This window comes from Solanum lycopersicum, chromosome 3, assembly GCF_036512215.1.
Source record: "Solanum lycopersicum chromosome 3, SLM_r2.1".
Classification (NCBI taxonomy): Eukaryota; Viridiplantae; Streptophyta; class Magnoliopsida; order Solanales; family Solanaceae; genus Solanum; species Solanum lycopersicum.
In genome coordinates this window covers 40,296,290-40,317,667 of record NC_090802.1, presented here as the reverse complement: position 1 = coordinate 40,317,667, position 21,378 = coordinate 40,296,290, and the positions used below count along the sequence as shown (strand labels likewise).

The window sequence follows — 21,378 nt, the reverse complement described above, 5'->3', positions numbered from 1 at the left end:
AGTATCTGAATCTGTAAACAGGTGTGTGTATTTTCTTGCATATCTGCCTCCTTCTCCCAAGTGGCTTCTTCGACTGGTCGATTCTTCCATTGAACTTTGATGGATGCAATCTCCCTTGATCTCAACTTGCGAATTTCTCTATCCAGAATGACAACACGCTCCTCCTCATAAGTCAAATTCTCATCGAGAAGAACCGAATCCCAACAAATGATGTAGTTTCCATCCCCATGGTATCTTTTCAACATAGACACATGAAATACCGGATGCACTCCTAACAGTCCTGGGGGAAAGGCTAATTCATAAGCCACCTCCCCTATTCGCTTAAGTACTTCAAATGGTCCAATATACCTTGGGCTTAGCTTACCTCTTTTTCCAAACCACATCACCCCTTTCATGGGTGAAACCTTCAGCAAGACTTGCTCACCCTCCATAAACTCCAAGTCTCTAACCTTTCGATCTGCATATTCCTTTTGCCTACTTTGCGCCGCTAAAAGCTTTTCTTGAATAGATTTCACTTTCTCCAATGAATCCCTCAAAAGGTCAGTACCCCATGGTCTAACCTCAAATGCATCAAACCACCCAATGGGAGACCTACATATTCTCCCATACAGTGCCTCAAATGGGGCCATATCGATACTTGAGTGATAGCTATTGTTGTATGAGAACTCCGCTAAGGGTAAGAAGTTATCCCAATGGCCTCCAAATTCTATCACACATGCACGAAGCATATCATCCAACACCTGAATTGTTCGCTCAGACTGACCATCGGTCTGAGGGTGAAATGCAGTACTAAGGTCCAACCTAGTACCTAATTAAGCATGCAATGTTCTCCAAAACTTAGAAGTAAACTAAGTACCTCTATCTGATATGATGGAAAGTGGAACTCCATGCAATCGAACAATTTCTGAGATGTAGAGTCTGGCTAAATTCTCTGCATTATAAGTCACCTTGACCGGAATGAAATGAGCAGACTTAGTTAATCTGTCCACAATTACCCAAAAAGAGTCAAACTTCCTAATATCTTTGGAAGACCAACCACGAAGTCGATTGCAATTCTTTCCCACTTCCATTTAGGAATGGGCATTCTCTGAAGTGTTCCTCCGGGCCTCTGGTGTTCATATTTTACTTGCTGACAATTTGGACATTTGGCAACAAAATCAACAATGTCGCGCTTCATTCTACTCCACCAAAAATGTTGCTTTAGGTCACGGTACATCTTGGTTTCACCAGGATGTATAGAATATCCGGAACTATGAGCCTCTGTAAGAATAGTGTGGATCAAATCATCAACACGGGGCACACATACCCTTCCCTTGATTCTCAAAACACCTTCCTCATAGATTGTTGCTTCTTTAGCCTCTCCTCGCAACACTTTATCTCGGATTCAGATCAATTTCTCATCATTAAACTGCTTTCCCTTAATCTTGTCAATAAAGGAAGATCTTGCCTCCATACAAGCTAACAATCCTCCTTTCTCATTTACTTCTAACCTCATAAAGTCGTTAGCCAGAGTCTGAACCTCTCTAGCCAATGGACGTCTAGAAACTTTCAAGTGGGCTAGACTTCCCATGCTCCCTGCCTTTCTACTTAAGGCATCTGCCACAACATTAGCCTTTCCCGGATGATACAAGAGAGTAATATCGTAGTCCTTCAGTAGTTCCATCCATCTCCTCTGTCTCAAATTCAAATCTTTGTGAGTAAAGACATACTGTAGGCTACGATGATCTGTGTACACTTCACACTTAACCCCATATAGATAGTGTCTCCATTGCTTTAAGGCACTACCGCAGACAATTCCAAGTCATGGGTCGGATAATTACGTTCGTGCACCTTTAATTGCCTTGAGGCATAAGCAATTACGTTCTTCTCTTGCATTAGCACTGCACCCAAACCCGAATAGGATGCATCACAATAGACAATGAAATTCTTACCTTCCACTGGTAGGGTAAGGATTGGTGCAGTAGTCAACAAGGTCTTGAGTTTCTGAAAGCTTTCCTCACATTCATCCGACCATACAAATGGAACATTCTGCTTAGTCAAGTTCGTCAATTGGGAAGCAATAGAAGAGAATCCCTTGACAAATCGACGGTAATTGCTAGCTAAACAAACAAAGCTCCTTATTTTTGACACATTAGTAGGTCTTACCCAATTCTTCACTGTCTCAATCTTAGAAGGATCCACCATCACTCCGTCCTTAGAAACTACGTGCCCCAAGAAGGACACTGAATCTAGCCAAAACTCACACTTAGAGAATTTGGCATAAAGCTTTTTCTCCCTCAAAATTTCCAATACCATTCTCAAGTGCTCCTCATGTTCTTTCTTGCTCTTCTAGTATATCAGTATGTCGTCAATGAATACGATGACAAAGAGATCCAGGTATGGCTTAAAAATCCCATTCATCAAGCTCATGAAAGCAGTAGGGGCATTCGTAAGCCCAAAGGACATTACTAGGAACTCATAATGCCCATACCTGGTCCGAAAAGAAGTCTTGGGCACATTCGTTGCCCGTATTTTTAATTGATGATAACCATATCTCAAATCGATTTTAGAGAAGGTACAAGCACCTTTTAACTGATCGAACAAATCATCGATGCGACAATGGGATACTTGTTCTTAATATTTACCTTGTTCAACTGCCGGTAGTCTATGCACATCTGAAAACTCCCATCCTTCTTCTTCACAAATAACACTGGAGCACCCCAAGGGGATGCACTTGGTCTAATGAAGCCTTTGCTCAACAACTCTTGCAGTTGGGCCTTTAACTCTCTCATCTCCGCGGGAGACATTCTATAAGGGGGTATAGAAGTGGAGCGAGTATCCGGTTCAAGATCAATGCAGAAGTCAATATTTCTATCAGGTGGCATACCAGGAAGATCTGCAGGGAACACATCCAGAAACTCATGGACTACCGAAACCGACTCAAGTGAAGGTACTTGGGTATTGTCATCCCTGAGGTGTGCCAAGAAAGATAAAGACCCTTTACTAACCATTCTCTTAGCACGAAGAAAGGAGATGATATGAACCGGATTGGAAGTGTAGTCACCCTCCCACACTAACGGATCTGTCCCAGGCTTGGCTAACGTCACAGTTTTAACATTACAATCCAAGATCGCAAAATTCGGAGAAAGCCAAGTCATACCCAGAATTACATCAAAATCAACAATTTCTAAGATAACCAAGTCTACATAAGTATTGCTCCCCACAAAAGTCACCAAAGAAGACCTCTACACTTTTTCAACTATCACAGACTCACCCACCGGAGTAGAAACACGAATAGGCATGTCAAGAAATTCACAATGTAAATAAAGACCATTAGCAAATGCGGAAGATACATATGAAAATGTAGAGCCAGGGTCAAATAATACAGAAGTCATACAATCACAAACCAAAAGATTACTTGTGATAACAACATCTGATGTCTCCGCTTTTGACCGCCCAGGGAAAGTGTAACAATGGGCCCTATCACCTGTCTGTCCGTTGCCTCTAACAGGTTGCGCTGCAGTAGTTCCCATTTGTCCATCACCCCGGCCGTTTTGATGACCACCATTACCTCGGCCACCACGTCCTCCAGAATAACGTCCGCTACCATGACCACCTCTACCTTTAGCTATTGGGGGTCTATAACTCTGTTTTGGACAATTCCTCCTAATGTGTCCAGTCTCCCCACATCCATAACACTCTCTGGAGTCAAGCATGGGTCTCTCAGAGAAGTGTTGACCGGTCTGAGGTGGATCCCCAACTACAGTATGTAGTGAAGACTGAATGGGTCGGACTGAGTAACCTCCTGAACCCTGTCCTCTAGAGTAAGAACCATTAAACTCACCTCCCTTTCGAAACGTTTTCGATGTCGATGCCATGGTGAAGTCATTTGGCTTCACTCCTTCCACCTCTATCACGAAGTCTACCACTTCTTGAAAGGATTTTGCCGTAGCCGCTACCTGTAAGGCTGAAATCCGCAATTCTGACCTCAACCTCTTCACAAAACAGGGAATCCGCTCTTGTGGACTGAAACAAAGTTGGGTGGCATACCTGGATAATGCACGAAACTTAGCCTCATATGCAGTAACCGACATCCTACCTTGCTCTAGGGTCAAGAACTCATCTCTTTTCCTATCCCTCAATGTCCGGGGGATATACTTCTCCATAAACAAGCTAGATAATGATCCCCAAGTCATAGGTGGCGCCTCTGTTGGTTGACACTCAACATGTGACCGCCACCACATTTTGGCGTTCCCTTGAAACTGATAAGTCACAAACTCCACACCAAAACCATTCTACTATACCCATCTTGTGTAGTAGCTCATGACACTCAACCAGAAAATCATAAGCATCCTCAGATTCAGCACCCTTGAAGACTGGAGGTTTCAATTTCAAGAACTTACTGAAAAGTTCATGCTGATCATTTGTCATTACAGGACCTGTAGTCAGACGAGGAAATGTGCCTATTTCCAATGAGGCATCCATGCGGGGAGCCACAGTAGCCGCATGTTGTACCTCCGGAACCTGAGGTGCTGGTGCAGAAAACACTGGAGGTGTCTGGCCCTGATCAGATAACCCGCTAAGATAGGCAAGAACCTGATTGATCATCTCTGGGGTAGGTTGGGGTGGCAATCCCTCATTCTGTACCTGTTCATTCTCCTCTTCTTCACCCTCTCTTAGAACTTCCTCAGTCAGTGGAGGAGTCACCACCCTAGTATCAGATGGGCTAGGTGCTTGTCCTCTTCCTCTAGAGGACGTCCTCCCACGACCTCTTCCACGGCCTCTTTCCGCTACCCTTCCTCGAGCTACAGCCCTAGTGGCTGGTTCAGACGCACCCTGTCCCGCCGGTGCTGGTGTTGGCGCGGTTGTTGCTCTAGTTCTAACCATCTGCGAAATAAAGTGAAGTTGGTCAGATACCAATTTGTATCACCTAGATACCAATTGGACCCAACTAATAGCACGAAAGAAAGAAAGAATGGAATTGTTCCTAAAGTCTTATAGCCTCTCAAAGAAAAGTAAAGGCATCCCCCTACCGTTCCTTAAGACTCTACTAGACTCGTTCTTGTGTGATGAGACCAACGAACCTAATGCTCTGATACCAATTTTGTCACGACCCAAATTGGGCCGCGAATGGCACCCACACTTATCCTACTATGTGAGAGAACCAACCAATCTAAACCCCGACATTTTAAACATAATGAACAAAATACAATGCGGAAGACTTAAACTCATTAATGAAAATCAATTCAATAAACTTATAAAAACTCAACAACTATTATTTCCCCAAAATCTGGAAGTCATCATCACAAGAACATCTATCCTCAAATTACTAATCTAAGAGTATCGAAGAAGCTAAAATAAGTAAAAAGCTAGCCCATGCCGGAAGTTCAAGGCATCAAGACATGAAGAGGAAGATCCAGTCCAAGCTAGAAGCATTAGCTTACCCTGAAATCCAGTGTAATGGAGACTGGCTAGAGTTGCGGTTGAGTTGAAGACGACGGAACATTTGCTGCACTCCACAGATAACAAAAAGAAACATACAAGTAGGGGTCAGTACAAAACACGGGTACTGAGTAGATATCATCGGCCAACTCAAAATAGAAAACAATATATATCAAGTAATAATATAAAGTCAACTACATTACTCAACATGTAGCAACAACAAGTACTATAATCGTTAATAAGTACCGCCAAGTTCACACATGAGGACTCAAGCCTCAGTACCATACTCATTTGGGAATTAGGTTCATTAGATTGAGTATATTAACATCTTTCAAGATTCATCAATTCATCACCTTTATTCTTGTGTCGGTACGTGACACTCCGTTCCCCTACTACTATGTGTCGGAACGTGACACTTCGATCCCGTAGTTCTACGTGTCGGTTCGTGACACCCGATCCCCTAATTCTATGTGTCGGTTCGTGACACCCGATCCCCTAATTATACGTGTCGGTTCGTGACACCCGATCCCCTAATTCTACGTGTCGGTTCGTGACACCCGATCCCCTAATTCTACGTATCGATTCATGACACCTGATCCCCTAATTCTACGTGTCGGTTCGTGACACCCGATCCCCTAATTCTACGTGTCGGTTCGTGACACCCGATCCCCTAATTCTACATGTCGGTTCGTGACACCCGCTCCACTAATCTCATTCTATTAATTCATCAAGCCTTCTTTTATACCAATGCATCATCAATCTCATTACTTTAGTTCATCAAGCCTTCTTTTATACTAAGGCATCATCAATCTCATTACTTTAGTTCATCAAGCCTTCTTTTATACCAAGGCATCATCAATCTCATTACTTTAGTTCATCAAGCCTTCTTTTATACCAAGGCATCATCATTTACAAGGGGTTTTCAAGATTTGGGATTCAATAGCTTCATCATGCTTATTTCATCACAATTATATAATCACATTCATGCAAGCATACAATTAAGCATATAGAAGACTTTAAAATACAGCCCAACTCATATCATTCTCTATTAAGAGTTAACTACGAATAGTATAAAAACCATAACCTACCTCCACCGAAGATTCGTGATCAAGCAAGCAATTTCCCCAAAAGTCTTGTTATTCCCTTCGTTCCTCTATCTCTCGATCGTTTCTCCCTCTCTTTCTGTTCTTTTCTTTTTCTTATTCCAACCCTCTTTCTTTTACCCTAATTAGCATATAATTAAGTATGAAGGATGATGAATTAACCTACTAATTAAATTAAGGGTATCTCCTTTAACCCTCAAGAAATTTGATTATTAATATTCAACCACCAACTTTATAATTATAAGCAGGACTAGTCCAAACCCCCCCTTAAAAACATTTCAAGAAATTCGACTCAGCCTGGGATTACACAGTCTGTGACAGGCCGTCGTGCCTGCGATGGTCCATCCTGCTGCATCCGTCACAGAGTTCAGAGACTAGATTTTACTGAAGGATCTGTGACGGCCCGTCACACCTGTGACGGTCCGTCCTGCCATTCGTCACGAAGTTCAGAGAGTCGATTTCAGTACCCAAATTTCAGAAATCTAACTGTTTTGGAACGAGACCCTCAAGAAATTTGATTATTAATATTCAACCACCAACTTTATAATTATAAGCAGGACTAGTCCAAACCCCCCCTTAAAAACATTTCAAGAAATTCGACTCAGCCTGGGATTACGCAGTTTGTGACAGGCCGTCGTGCCTGCGATGGTCCGTCCTGCTGCATCCGTCACAGAGTTCAGAGACTAGATTTTACTGAAGGATCTGTGACGGCCCGTCACACCTGTGACGGTCCGTCCTGCCATTCGTCACGAAGTTCAGAGAGTCGATTTCAGTACCCAAATTTCAGAAATCTAACTGTTTTGGAACGAGACCCCCTCGACGGTCCGTCGTGCTTATGACGGTCCGTCGTGGGATCTGTCGTCTCAGCCAGTTTTTCCAGAAATAAAATCTGCTGCTCAGAACGACTAAACAGGTCGTTACAATATTTCTATTCAACCGATTCCCGACCATGTTACTAACGAAATGTTGAATGATTTACGAAGGGATTTATATGGTGGCACCAACTATTAGTAAACGTATGATAATTCAAGATTTAATTCAAACAGAATCCTTCCTAGAAGAGGGTTGTGTAGATTAAATCTTTTAATACTCTACTAATATTTTTGTAAATGTAATTATAATATCAAATAAATATTAATAAAAATATAGGCTATTCACCTTAATTTGTTTTTTAATATTGTTTTTTTAAATTTAATTTTTAATATTGTCAATTTTTAATTTTATAACTTTAAAGTTTAAATTTAAAAATTTCAAACTTTACGAGTTTGAAATTTAAATTTTATAACTTTAAAATTTGAATTTAAAATTTTCAAACTTTAAGAGTTTGAATTTAAAAATTTCAAACTCTTAAAGTTTTGAAACTTTAAAATTTGAAAATTTAAATTTGAAACTTTAAAAGTTTGAAAATTTTAAATTTTAACTTTAAAGTTGGAATTAAAAAATTTCAAAACTTAAAGAGTTTGAAATTTAAATTTTATAACTTTAAAGTTAGAATTTTTTTTAAAAAAATTTTTAAGTTTTAGATTTAAATTTTTAATTTTTTAATTATTATAATAGAAATCAAATTCAATTAAAAAATTAAATCTTTATGTTTTAATTTTATATAATTACTGGTCCGGTCCGGTATACTACCGGTTTCCTTCCGAATCGGGACGGAACAGTACAATTTTAACCGGTTTCCCGGTCCGGTCCGGTCCTGATTCCGGAACGTTACCGGTTTTCATAGTACCGGTTCCATCCCGGTTCACCCGATTCCGGTACCGTTGCGATGCTTATAGACAACAATAAGAAGAAAAAGATTGAAAAATAAACTAAGTACAGGGAAAGGGGATCTCAGGTTTGGGGGTATCAAAATCCAAAAAAATTTGGCTCGAGTTGTTCTAAAATTATGTTTCTGATACCAAGTTCATCAGGACCCGGATTTTGGAATCCAAATTGCAATAGGCGTCGTTAACTTCTCAGAGGTCGCAGAGAAGCCTCTTCTTGCATTCATCACATTCATATGGTTAATTTTAGCGGAAAGATTTAAAACATTATAAAACGTATGGAGTATACATAGACTTCATATAGTATTACATAGTTACATTATATACTAAGCTCAAATTAAGAAACAACCATCTAATAAATACAGAATCATTTCAAATAAAAGAATAACATATCATAGTAGATTGCCAAAATGGCGTCATTACAAATCTTCGAATAAACTCATGAAAGAAATGCTAGGGACAACATCCACTAGCTATATCTAAAACACACGCTAGACTAAAAACTGTAGCATCCTTTAAATCAAGAGGACCTGCCAAATGGTCTGGAGAATGTTGATGTCCAAACTGCTGCAATGAATCTTCAATCTTCTCTCTGACCTGCACCTATAAAAATATAAATTGTATAGGGTTAGTACATACTTGTACTAAGCATGGGTGTATGCACACATACACATAAGGCTATGCATTATGGAAGCTTGCTTCTTGATTGAGATTTACTTACTCTATTGATGACTTGCATCCTTAATTTTTATTGATGAAATGTGAATTGTCCTTACATATCCTCCTTTGGTGTTAATGAGACAAGTCTCACACATTCTAACACCTTCATTCGTGAGTATTTTTAATATAGTAGCTTAGGTGTAAGTGAGGCTTGTCTCACTTCCTTTAACACCTCATTCAGGTCATTTCGTTAACTTAGACCTCATTAGTTATGTTATTTCTTACGTTACTTACTTACTTTAGTGTAGTAGCTTCATATCATCGATTATAGACGATGAGCACTTCATTCAATAAGTTTCATAAGTTCATATATTATTTTTGTAGAACATGTTGGGTGTTTTCCAAATGAATGGCATACTCTTAGATATGGGTTCATTGAATTAGTTTAGAAGTTTTTACGTGGTCATTTCTTTACTCTAAATACACGAGTTAGGCATATGATTTGTCTTGGCCTAAACAGGTGGATATTAAACTACATAACCATTTTTATTGGCATAAGCCAATTTTACGTGTGTTCATATTTAAATTTAATATGTATGAATCATTAGGCAATACTTTAATCATTTAACACAAATTTATAGCCATTTTCATGCTTTTGGGACAATGTATAGTTAGCCAATTTATTGGCATAAGATAAGCATTGCACTCAAGATGTGAATTCATGGAGGTCCTTTTAACCAATCTTAGTTCATAAATTTAGGGATAACGTTTTTAAACATCTTGGACAGAATCATATTAACATTTGATTAATATAACATCTTCATAACGTCACAATAACAACAAGTCAACACACGGACAAACACATCAACACTTAATCATTTACGGACGTAACTATCATATCCTTGATTCATAATTCATGTTGTAAACATTTAACTTCCTGTGATTTCAATTTCATAGGTTCTTTAGGTATTTATAATTCAAGAACCCTACACATTAATATCATCCAACACCACATACCAACAACATGATCTCTAACCTATTCAACATTGAAATTGTACAAGGATACTAGGGAAAGGAAGTTTGACGAGAACGATGGGAACAACCCTAGTTTTCAAGAACTCATGAATCATCCAAAAGAAAGTAATCTTGGAGAAATAAATCCAGGACATAAACCCATTCCTTAATAAAAACATAATCTACTAAGACAACCTTGAACGAAAACTTGAAGAAACCTTGGAATTTCCCTAGAACGTCGATGGTAACTTTTCCCATTTTTTGCTTTTGTTCGTTCACTTATTTGCGTTGTGAAATTATTAGTGTTTGAACGTAAGTATAAGTCTTAGGAACTGACCTTGAATCATTCAACTTAGGGTATTTAATTTTTAATTACTAAAAAGACCCTCCTAGATTGACTAGAAATAGGAAAATATAACACTTAGTCAAATCTGAAAATTGGTGTTGACTATGGTTTAGGTAAACATTTTAATATTTTATTAATTAAATCCTTAATTTAATTAATTTATGGACCTAGGGTAAGTAATAAAGTACCCCTAATTCATTGGAACCATAATCAACTCCTTTAGGACCATCCGAGGTTAAGTACTAGGATGTTTCTTGAATTATACTAGGTTAGTGAAAGAATTTCGTTTTAAACATTTAAATTAATTAATTATATGGATAATTTAATTGATTAGGTGACATAAGATAATTTATAAAGTACTCTTATGTCGTTAGGAACTTAACTAACATTTTCGACCATCCTAGATTAGGTACTAGGTTGTCTCTTTAACTAGTACTAGGTTAAAGTCAACCCGATTAAGTATTAGGTTGTTGGGTGCACTAATTGGCCCATTTCGGTTAGTCCTGGATTAATTAGCTTGATATGTAAGTAGGTTAGAGTCTTTAATTAGTTAGATATCTATTACCCACATGGATGAACCCTTGTGTACGCCTGTCCCCTAACATAGCTAACCAAATTCAGTTAGGGTGGTCCCCTCTTGGCCGTTTTTCCCCATGTGCTTGCACATGGATTGCTTGTACTTTCCTAAATAACTATTACATATGGATCATTTGGTAATTTTTACTTATTTTCCCAAGGATACTTACTATGTCCTTGGACACTGCTTAATCCATGTTCATTTTAAGTGGTCATGTGGTTGGTACTAGGCTTAACACTTGGGATGCCTAATACTTTGTATGAAACTATTCTGAACGGATATTCTTTTAGCTTAAGGTCTTCATTGCAGGTACATTTCTTAAACAAGCTCATTAATGTTAGAAAATTCTATAACACCCTTTTAAGCCAATATTTTCTAATGTGCCTAATATTTTGCTTATTTGGGCATTATATAGAAATTTGCAATATTTCTCAATATTGGGCATTAGGATGACTCTGTACCTCCAATACACATGATTAAAAACCTATTGTGCTCTTTACTAGACATGTAATTTCCCAGAATGTTACAATATCCTCCCCTTAGGAACATTCGTTCCCGAATGACATTACACATCATTTAACATAAAGAAGGTGATTTTCGAAAATACTTTAACATGCTTGAGCTTTACTTCTTTATGAATATTTGATTCACACTAATTTGGATGATGCATATCATTCAAGTTTATCTGAAACTTCATATTTGAGATTTGGGAACATTTTTCTCAATCACACATAACTTAATGCACAAAACAACTCATGCAACACAAAAATCATGTCTACGCTCCACAAAAAAAAGCAACATAAATGCAAACATGACTCCATGTTAGCTCAAATAGAGCAATTATTAAAACGTACAATTAAGGACTCACAACACCAAAATCGACTAATGCACTAAAACATAGAGTTTCTTAAAAAAAACTAGACTTCGGAAGAGTATATCTACCTCAAGAATTGAACAAGTGAGGGTAACGGGATCTCATATCGACCTCGGCCTCCCATGTTGCTCCCTCAACAAGGTGGTTCCTCCATAATACTTTGACGGTGGCAAACTCCTTGTTCCTCAGCCGCTTCACTTGGCGATCTAAAATTTCAAACGGAACATCTTCATATAAAAGGTTCTCATCAACTCCTAATCCCTCAATAGGAAGGATGGATGCCGGTTTACCTAGACACTTCTTAAGCATTGAAACGTGGAAAAATGGATGCATAGAAGCCAAGTCTTGTGGTAACATCAGTTTGTAGGAAACATTTCCTACCCTGTGCAAGATCTAATGAGGACCTATATACCTCAGACTCAACTTCCATTTCTTACCATGCCTCATAACCCCTTTCATGAGTGATATCCTCAGGTAGACTTGATCACCCACCTCAACTTCAAGATGTCTCTTTCTATTATCTGCATAGGATTTTTGACGACTGTAAGCAGTAGCCAATCTATCCCTGATCATTCTTACCTTCTCCACAACCTCATGTATGATATCTGGGCAAAGGATGAAAGACTCTCCTCCCTCAAACCAGCCAACTGAAGACCTATATCTCCTTCCATATTGTGCCTCAAAAGGTGACATTTAAATACTGGAATGATAGATATTATTATAGGAGAACTCAATTAGCGGCAAATGATCATCCCTACTCCCCTTGAAGTCAATATCACATGCTCTCAGCATGTCTTCAAGGGTCTGAATAGTACACTCTACTTTTCCATCCGTCTTGGTATGAAAAGCAATACTGAGCTTCACCTGGGTACCGAAGATATTTTGGAAAAATCTCAAAAAATGAGAAGTAAATTAGGCTCCCTTATCCGAAATGATAGACAGAGGAATGCCATGCCATCTCACTATCTCATCAATATACAACTTGGCATAGTCTTCAGCCCTGTAAGTAGACTTCACAGGAATATAGTTAGCAGACTTAGTCATCCTATCAACAATAACACAAATAGAATCATGTAGTTTCTTAGTCTTTGGCAGACCAACCACAAAATTCATATTGATAGTCTCCCACTTCCAAGTTGGGATCTCAATCGACTGGTTGACAACCCCTAGGTTTAAGGTGTTCGGTCTTAACATGTTGGCAATTGGGACACCTCCACAAACTTTGATATATCACACTTCATACCTTTCCACCAATAGACCTCTTTAAGGTCATGGTACATTTTGGAAGAACCTGGATGTATAGATTACCAGGAACCATTGGGCCTTTGCAATAATATTATGCCTCAAATTATCAACATTGGGTACACATAATCTTTTCTGGTACCTGAGTACACAATCCCCTCCTAGGGAAAATGAATAATTCAACTAACTCAGCACTGAGTCTTTGAACTCTATGAGTACTAGGTCAAGGTGTTGCTTTGCTTTGACATCTACAACAAAAGAAGATTCAGAACTGCAATGAATTGAAACACCCATATTTCGTGTATCTACCAGTCGTACACCCAATCTAGACAACTGGAGTACCTCCTTAACATAATCCTTCCTCTCATCATCAATATGAACCACGCTGCCCATGCTCGAAATGGCTCAACGCATCAGCTACTCCATTGGCCTTACCTAGGTGATAATGAACAATCATGTCATAATCTTTAAGCATCTCCAGCCATGTCCCCTCGACAATGTAAGCGTTGGGGATGAAGTGAGTCGGTATTTGAGCTCTTGAAAGATCTTTTCACCTTTTTAAGACCACTCAAACTTAACCTTCTTTTTGTTAAGCTGTAAGTGGGGCTGAAATAGTGGAAAAGCCCTCCACATGTGGTAATAATTAGCCAAGCCCAAGAAACTCTGAATATCTATGGGTTTGAGGGGTCTCGACCAATTCTTCACTGATTCAACCTTTTCCGGATCAACCTCAATACCCTGGTCAAACACAACGTGACCAAGAAAGGTCGCTGATCTCAACCAAAATTCACATTAGCTAAACTTTGCATACAAAAGATGTACTCTAAATAATTTCAATGTCTTTCTTAAGTGTTCTTCGTGCTCTTATCTAGACTTAGAGTATATGAGGATGTCATCTGTTAATACTATGATGAAGGAATCAAGGTACTCATACAGGACTCTATTCATAAGGTCTATAAATGTGGCTGGTGCATTAGTGAGACTGAATGACATGACAAGAAATTGATAATGCCCATATCGAGTACAAAAGGTCGTCTTAGGGAACTTCTCACCTCACTCTAAGGTGATAATAGCTTGATCGAAGGTCTATCTTTGAAAATAAACTTGAACATTTGAGTTGGTCGAATAGATCGTAAATTTTGGGAAGAGGGTCTTATACTTTATAGTGACTTTGTTGAGTTAACGATAATCGATCCACATTCTAAGGGTTTCATCCTTTTTCTTTATGAATTACACTGGAGCACCCCATGGGGAAATGCTCTACTTGATGAAGCCCTAATCAAGTAGATCTTTTAACTGTAACTTTAACTCTTTGATTTCAGCTGGTGCCACCCTATACGGGGGAATAGAAATTGTCTTGGTGTTCGGATCTAAATCAACACAAAAGTCAATCTCATGTTCAGGAGGGACTCAGGGTAAATCCTCCGAAAATACATTTGGGAATTCATTCACTATTGACACAGAGTCTATGGAAGGAGCTTTTTTATCTAAGTCATTGAGTCTAACTAAGTGGAATAAATACCCTTTAGCTATCATCTTATTGGCCTTTAAGTGTGAAACAATTTGATCGACTGGACTTGAACCACGCCCTTCCTGTTCCAGCTTTAACTCATTTGGAAACTTAAACATCACTTCCCTATTTCGACAGTCTATTATGACATAACACTTATGGAGCCAATCCATACCCAAGATTATATCAAAATCGAGCATGGATAGTTCCACAAGATCAGTGTGAGTGACTTTATCAAGGATGTGAATTGGGCAATTTTTGTACACTCTTTCTACTCTAATTCTGTCCCCTATGGGAGTACATACTAGAATCAACTCATGCAAGATTTCAGGAAATACATCAAATCTACTAGTTGCCAAAGGAGTAACAAATGATATAGTGGATCCTAGATCTTATAATGCATACATAGGGAGAGTAAAGACATACAACGTACCCGTGACTACATTAGCTGAGTTCTCTTGCTCTTGTCTACCTTTGATTGCCTAAAATCGGTTTCTCTTATGAGGTTCGGCTGCAACATTTTCATTCGGCCGAGGTTGAGCATCTGCCTTGGCCTGATTCATCACTTGAGGACAATCTCGGACAATGTATCCAGTCTTGCCACACCTGAAGCAAGTGTTGGTACCTACTAAATAATCACCTCCATGAGAACATCCACTTTTACTTCAAGGCTTTTTATTTCACTGGAAGTTCCGATTATTGCCCTTTCTGGGGCCAAATTTGTTCACTTTGGCATTCAAATTTCCTAAAGAAGTGGAATTAACTGAATGCCTCTTGAACTTAAGCCTATTTTGGACTCCAAATGATCCCCTACCCGAGCTAGAACTAGTATGATCCACAGTCTTAGGCTTCTTGACTTCATGAACTCTCCTTTTAAGACGACCGTCCTCCACTTGCTGAGCATTCATGCACCATCAACCTACATACATCCATGATGTCATGCAACATGGCTGCCCAACAATCTTCTATTAGATCCTCAGACACTCCAGTCACAAACCTTCTCATCTTGTACATGCTATTTGCCACTATAGAAGAAGCATACTTTGAGATTTTAACGAATTTCAAGGAATACTCCTTGATACACATAATTCCCTGCCTCAAGTTCATGAGATCTTCAACTTTGGATTCCTTTTTCTCTCTGAGAAAGAACCTCTTGAGAAAGGCAATCCTGAGAACATCCCAAGTGATGGGAACATCTACTAGTGCTCGGCCATCTGCCCACATCCGGTACCAAACATGTGTCATATCTTGCAGCTAATATGCAGTCAATTCAACCTTTGCCTCCTCATCAACTCCCATGGAACATAGTATCTTGTGGACCTCATCTACGAACTCATGAGGATCCTCATTGGTCTTAGAATTGTAGTAAATTGGGGGATTCATTCTAGTAAAGTGCCTCAGCTTGCTAGCCGTGATGGCCTGGGCCTAAGTGGTGATGGCATGTTCCATATGCATCAATGCATCCCACACTTCACTGTCTGTCAATTAAGCTGGGTTGACAGGCACTCGAGCTGCAGAAACTACAGCTTGAGGAGGATCTTGGTTTCCTCCAGCAGCTGCCTCACCAACTCTCCTGTCTGCATTTCTCCTCGTATCATTTTCTATACGTAGAGACAAGAAGAAAGTTAGATTCTTTAATGACACTTGATGTAAAAATTCCATATAGCACGATAAATAGTAGAAGAAGGGAAGACTTCCTATCATCACGTAGTCTCTAAGTCATGATTAAGGCGCTCTTCACAACCATAAGCTAGAAATTATGTAATGTGGTTGTTTTAAGCTTTAGTTCCCAGGTTATTTAACTTCATGCTCATATACCAAGTTTGTCATGACCCGAATTCTGGAATCTAAATCGCAACCGGCATTGTTGACCTCTGGGAGGTTGCAGACAAGCCTCTTCTTGCATTCACCACATTCATATGGTTAATTTTAGCGGAAAAATTTAATTTTTTTTAAAAAGTTTGAACTATACATAGACTTCATATAGTTATTACATAGTTACATCATATACTAAGCTCAAACTAAAGAAACAACCATCCAATAAATACAGAATAAGTTTCAGATCAAAGAATAACATATCATAGTACATTGCCAAAATAGCCTTAATACAAAGCTTCGAATAAACGTATAAAATAAATGCTAGTTACAACATCAACTAGTTATGTCTAAAAGTAACACTATACTAAAAAATATATAATCCTTTAAATAAAGAGGAACTACCAAATGGTCTGGAGAACACTGATGTCTAAACCGCTGCAATGAATCTTCAATCAGCTCTCTGACCTGCACCTATACAAATATTAAATTGTATAGGGTTAGCATACTCTTTTAATAAGTATGGGTGTATGCACACATACACATAAGTCTATGCATGATCAAGGAAAGCTTTTCTTCCTAAAAAACATGCCATTTCTTGAAAGTGACTTCTCTAGACTATCCTAATTCATTATTTGTGACTTGTGGTATGAATATGACGTATTTTAATGCATTCAAAGCACACAACTCATTTTGTATGTGATTAAAAGATATTAGAATCATCAACATTATTTTAGAACAACTCGAGCGAAAATTTGAAATTTTGCTATGCCTAACCCGAGAGCCCTTTTATTTACACTAGGATTTTTGTCTTGTTCTTCTTGTTGTTGTGTAGTTCAACAATTCCTTTGATCCTATATTTTACTTACAAGTACAATGATTCATTGTAGTCCCATACCCACAATGAATCAAGTAAGTAATCTGAGGAATAAGGAATGATTTCACTACCTTACAATGAGTCATTCATTACTCTATGTATCCATTAAGATTTCATAAGACAATCTCTATTGGCTATGCCATCTGTTTCATTACTTTCATGTTAGAGAAGTTATGAGGTTTTTGGTTGGCATTATATTTCTACTTCCCTTTATTGTCATCATATAAGAAGTCATTATAAGCCATTCTTATTTGGCCTTGCCCATTATTTGCTGAAACTTTATGAGTATTGATATTGGCAATTGACATTCTTGAGCTCTTTTTCATAGCTCACTTTGAACATACCTTCCATCATCATTCTTCCTTGCTTTAATAGAGACATCATTAGAAGTAAGATTAGACGAGCTAACATGAAATCCACTTTCTTCCCTACACCAAAAAGATGTGATTCACTGATTAAAATTAATCTAAATCATATGAGCTACTTATGAAATCTATTATTTACCCCACACCAAAAAGGGGTGATTCCCGGCTAAGGAGAATCCATCTCAAGTGTTCACTCCACACCGAAAAGGACTGCCTCACGGCTATAGTGAACCAAGAACATATTTTCAACATTAACCGACATAGATCATGTTATCTAGACATGAAATCCAGTGTATACCCCACACCAAAAGGAGGTGATCTCACTGTCCAAGCTGCAATCGGAACATACCTAGCTCTATTATGTGGAAACCACAAGCTAGTACTATTTATCCACCTCAGTGATAGCCTCGTCTCATGAGACTTACACGTGCAAGCACATGCTTATAACTAGTCTATCGGTTTTTCGCTCACATTCATTATCTTCTTTATCTTTTAGAATTCACTCAAACATTATGGAAGCTTTCTTCTAGATTGAGATTTACTTACTCTATTGATGAATTGTCATCCTTACTGTACATTGATGAAATGTCAATTATCCTTACATATCAACCTTTGGTGTTAATGAGACTAGTCTCACACATTCTAACACCTTCATTCGTGAGTATTTTTAACATAGTAGTTTAGGTGTAAGTGAGGCTTGTCTCACATCCATTAATACCTCATTCTGGTAATTTCTTAAAATTAAAACTCAATATTTATGTTATTTCTCATGTTACTTACATACTTTAGTGTAGTAGATTTATATCATTGATTATGGATGATGAGCACTTCATGCGATGAGTTTCATAAGTTCATATATCAATTCTTATAGAACATGGTGGGAGTTTTCCAATGAATGTCATGCTCTTGGATATGGGTTCATTGAATTAGTTTAGAATTTCTTATGTAGTCATTTCTCTACTCTAACTACAAGAGATTGGCATATGATTAGTCTTCGCCTAAACACTTTGATATTAAACTACATAAGTATTTTTGTTGGCATAAGCCAATTTTACGTGCGTTCATATTTAAATTTAATATGTATGAACCATTAGCCAATACTTTTATCATTTAACATAAATTTATATCCATTTGCATGTATTTTTTTGGGACAATGTAATGTGAGCCAATTCATTGACATAAGATAAACAATACAATCAAGATGTGAATTCATAGAGGTCCTTTTAACCATTCTTAGCTCATCACTTTAGGGATAATGTTTTTTAATATCTTGGACAGAATCATTAACATTTGATGAATATAAATCTTCATAACGTCACAATAACAGAAAGTCAACATTCAGACAAACACACCAACACGTAAACATATACGGACGTAACTAGCATATCCTCGATTCTTAATTCACGATGTAAACATGTAACTTCATACGATAACAATTTCATAGGTTCATTCGGCATTCATAATTCGGCAACCATACACATTAAGATCAGCCAACACCACATACCAACAACATGATCTCTAACCTATTCAACATTGAAATCGTATAAAGATACTAGTTAAAGGAAGTTCGACGAGAACGATGGAACAACCCGAGTTTTCAAGATCTCATGAATCGTCGGAAGGAATTTACTCTTGAAGAAATAATTCTAGGATATAAACCCATACCTTATGTAGAAGTTAATCTACGAAGACCACCTTGAACGAAAAGTTGAAGAAACCTCGGAATATCCCTAGAACGCGATGGAAACTTTTCCCATTTTTGGCTTTCGTTAGTTCATTGATTTGAGTTGTGAAATTATTAGTGTTTGAACGTCAATATAAGTCTTAGGAGCTGACCTTTACTCATTCAACTTAGGTAATTTAAGTTAATTAAATAAATAAATTAATTAGTGAATTGCTAAAATGTCCCTCCTAGATTGACAAGAAATAGGAAAACATAACACTTAGTCAAATATGGAAATTGGTGTTAACTATGGTGTAAGTAAACATTTTGAATTTATATAAATTATTTAAAACCTTAATTAATTTAGAGACCTAGTTTAAGTACTAAAGTACCCCTAAGTCATTGGAAGCATAATCAACCACTTTAGGACCATCATAGGTTAAGTAGTGGGATGTTTCTTGAATTATACTAGGTTAGTGAAAGGATTTCGTTTTGACCATTTAAACTAATTAATTAAATGACTAATTTAATTAATTAGGTTACATAAGTTAATTTCTAAAGTACCTTTAAGTTGTTTGGACCATAAATTACTCTTTGGACCATCCTAGGTTAGGTACTAGGTTGTCTCTTTAACCATAACAAGGTTAGTGTGAATCCAATTAAGTCTCTGGTTGTCGGGTGCACTAATTTTTCCATCTCGGTTAGTACTAGGTTAATTAGTTTGCTAGGTCAGTAGATTAGAGTATAGAATTATTTAGAGAGCTAGGCCCCACATGGGTGAGCCCATGTGCACACCTGCCCCCTAACTACTGTAACCAAATTTTGTTAGGGTGGTCCCCTCATGGCCGTTTCTCCCCATGTGCTTGCACATGAGTGGCTTGTACTTTCCTAACCAACTATTATTTATGGTTCATTTGGAAATGTTAGCTTACTTTCCCGAGGATCCTCACTATGTCCTTGGGCACTTCTTAATCTACATGATCATTTTAAATCGTCATGTGGAATGGTAGTAGGCTTGACACTTGGATCCCTAGTACGTTGTGTGAAACTATTTTGAACGGATTTTCTTTTAGCTTAAGGTCTTCACTTCAGGTACATTTCTTAAACATGCTCATTAATGTTAAAAAATTAGTTAACACCCCTTTATGCCAATGTTTTCTAATATTCCCAATATTTTGCTTATTTGTGCATTATATAGAAATTGGCTAATACCCTTTAGCCAATTTTTCATACTATGCCCAATATTTCTTAGTATTGGGCATTGGGATGCCTATCTACCCCCAATACACATTCTTAAAGACCTATTGGACTCTTCACTAGACATGTAATTTCCCAGAATGTTACACTAAGGTCTTGTATTCATATAGAAAATGAGTTTTGTGCTTTGAATGCATTAATATACGTCATATTCATACCCCATTTCACAAATAACGAATTAGGAAAGTCTAGTGATGTCACTTTCCAAAAATGGCATAGTTCTTATGAGCATGTGTGCATATACCCATACTTAGTACACGTGTGTACTAACCCTATACTATTATTATCTTTATAGGTGCATATCAGAGACAAGGATGAAGATTTATCGAAGTTGTTTGGATTGTTGATCTCCAGATTTTAGTAGGTCCTATTGATGTTCGAGGATTATACATTATTTATCTAGCTTAGTACTTTAGACATAGCTAGTGGATGTTGTCCCTAGCGTTTCTTTTCAGACATTTATTTCGAAGATTTGTAATAACGCCGTTTTTGCAAAGTATTACATTATATATTGATCTTTTGATTTGAATTGATTCATCAATTGTAGATGGTTATTTTAATTTGAGCTTAGTAGAATATTAATCTATGTAGAAATTATATGAAGTCTATGTATATTTCATTATGTTTTAAAAGTTTTAAATTTTTTTGAAAATTTAACTATATGAATGTGATGAAAGCGAAGAAGAGGCTTGTTTGCGACCTATGAGAGGTTAATGATGCCGATAGAGATTCGAATTCTAGAATCCAAGTCGTGACAATTAAGCTTTATTTTTTCTCGTGACTCTATTCAAAACAAAAGTGTTGCTATAGTATTTGGCGCCTCCTATTTCCTGAATATGGCCGATAGCCATATTTATATGGGTGTTTCTATCATTTTCTCATCTTGCT

The 21,378-nt window shown here is 37.7% G+C and overlaps 1 long non-coding RNA gene across 1 annotated transcript in view; it reads left to right on the top strand.

Annotated features, from left to right (window-relative positions):
- LOC109119782 (uncharacterized) overlaps positions 1 to 20,971 on the top strand; it is a 33,770-nt gene extending 12,799 nt beyond the window's left edge. Inside the window, exon 3 of the long non-coding RNA XR_002027208.2 lies at positions 20,786 to 20,971. This is a non-coding gene — a long non-coding RNA (uncharacterized lncRNA). The remainder of the gene's footprint in view (positions 1 to 20,785) is intronic.
- The last annotated feature ends 407 nt before the right edge of the window (positions 20,972 to 21,378 follow it).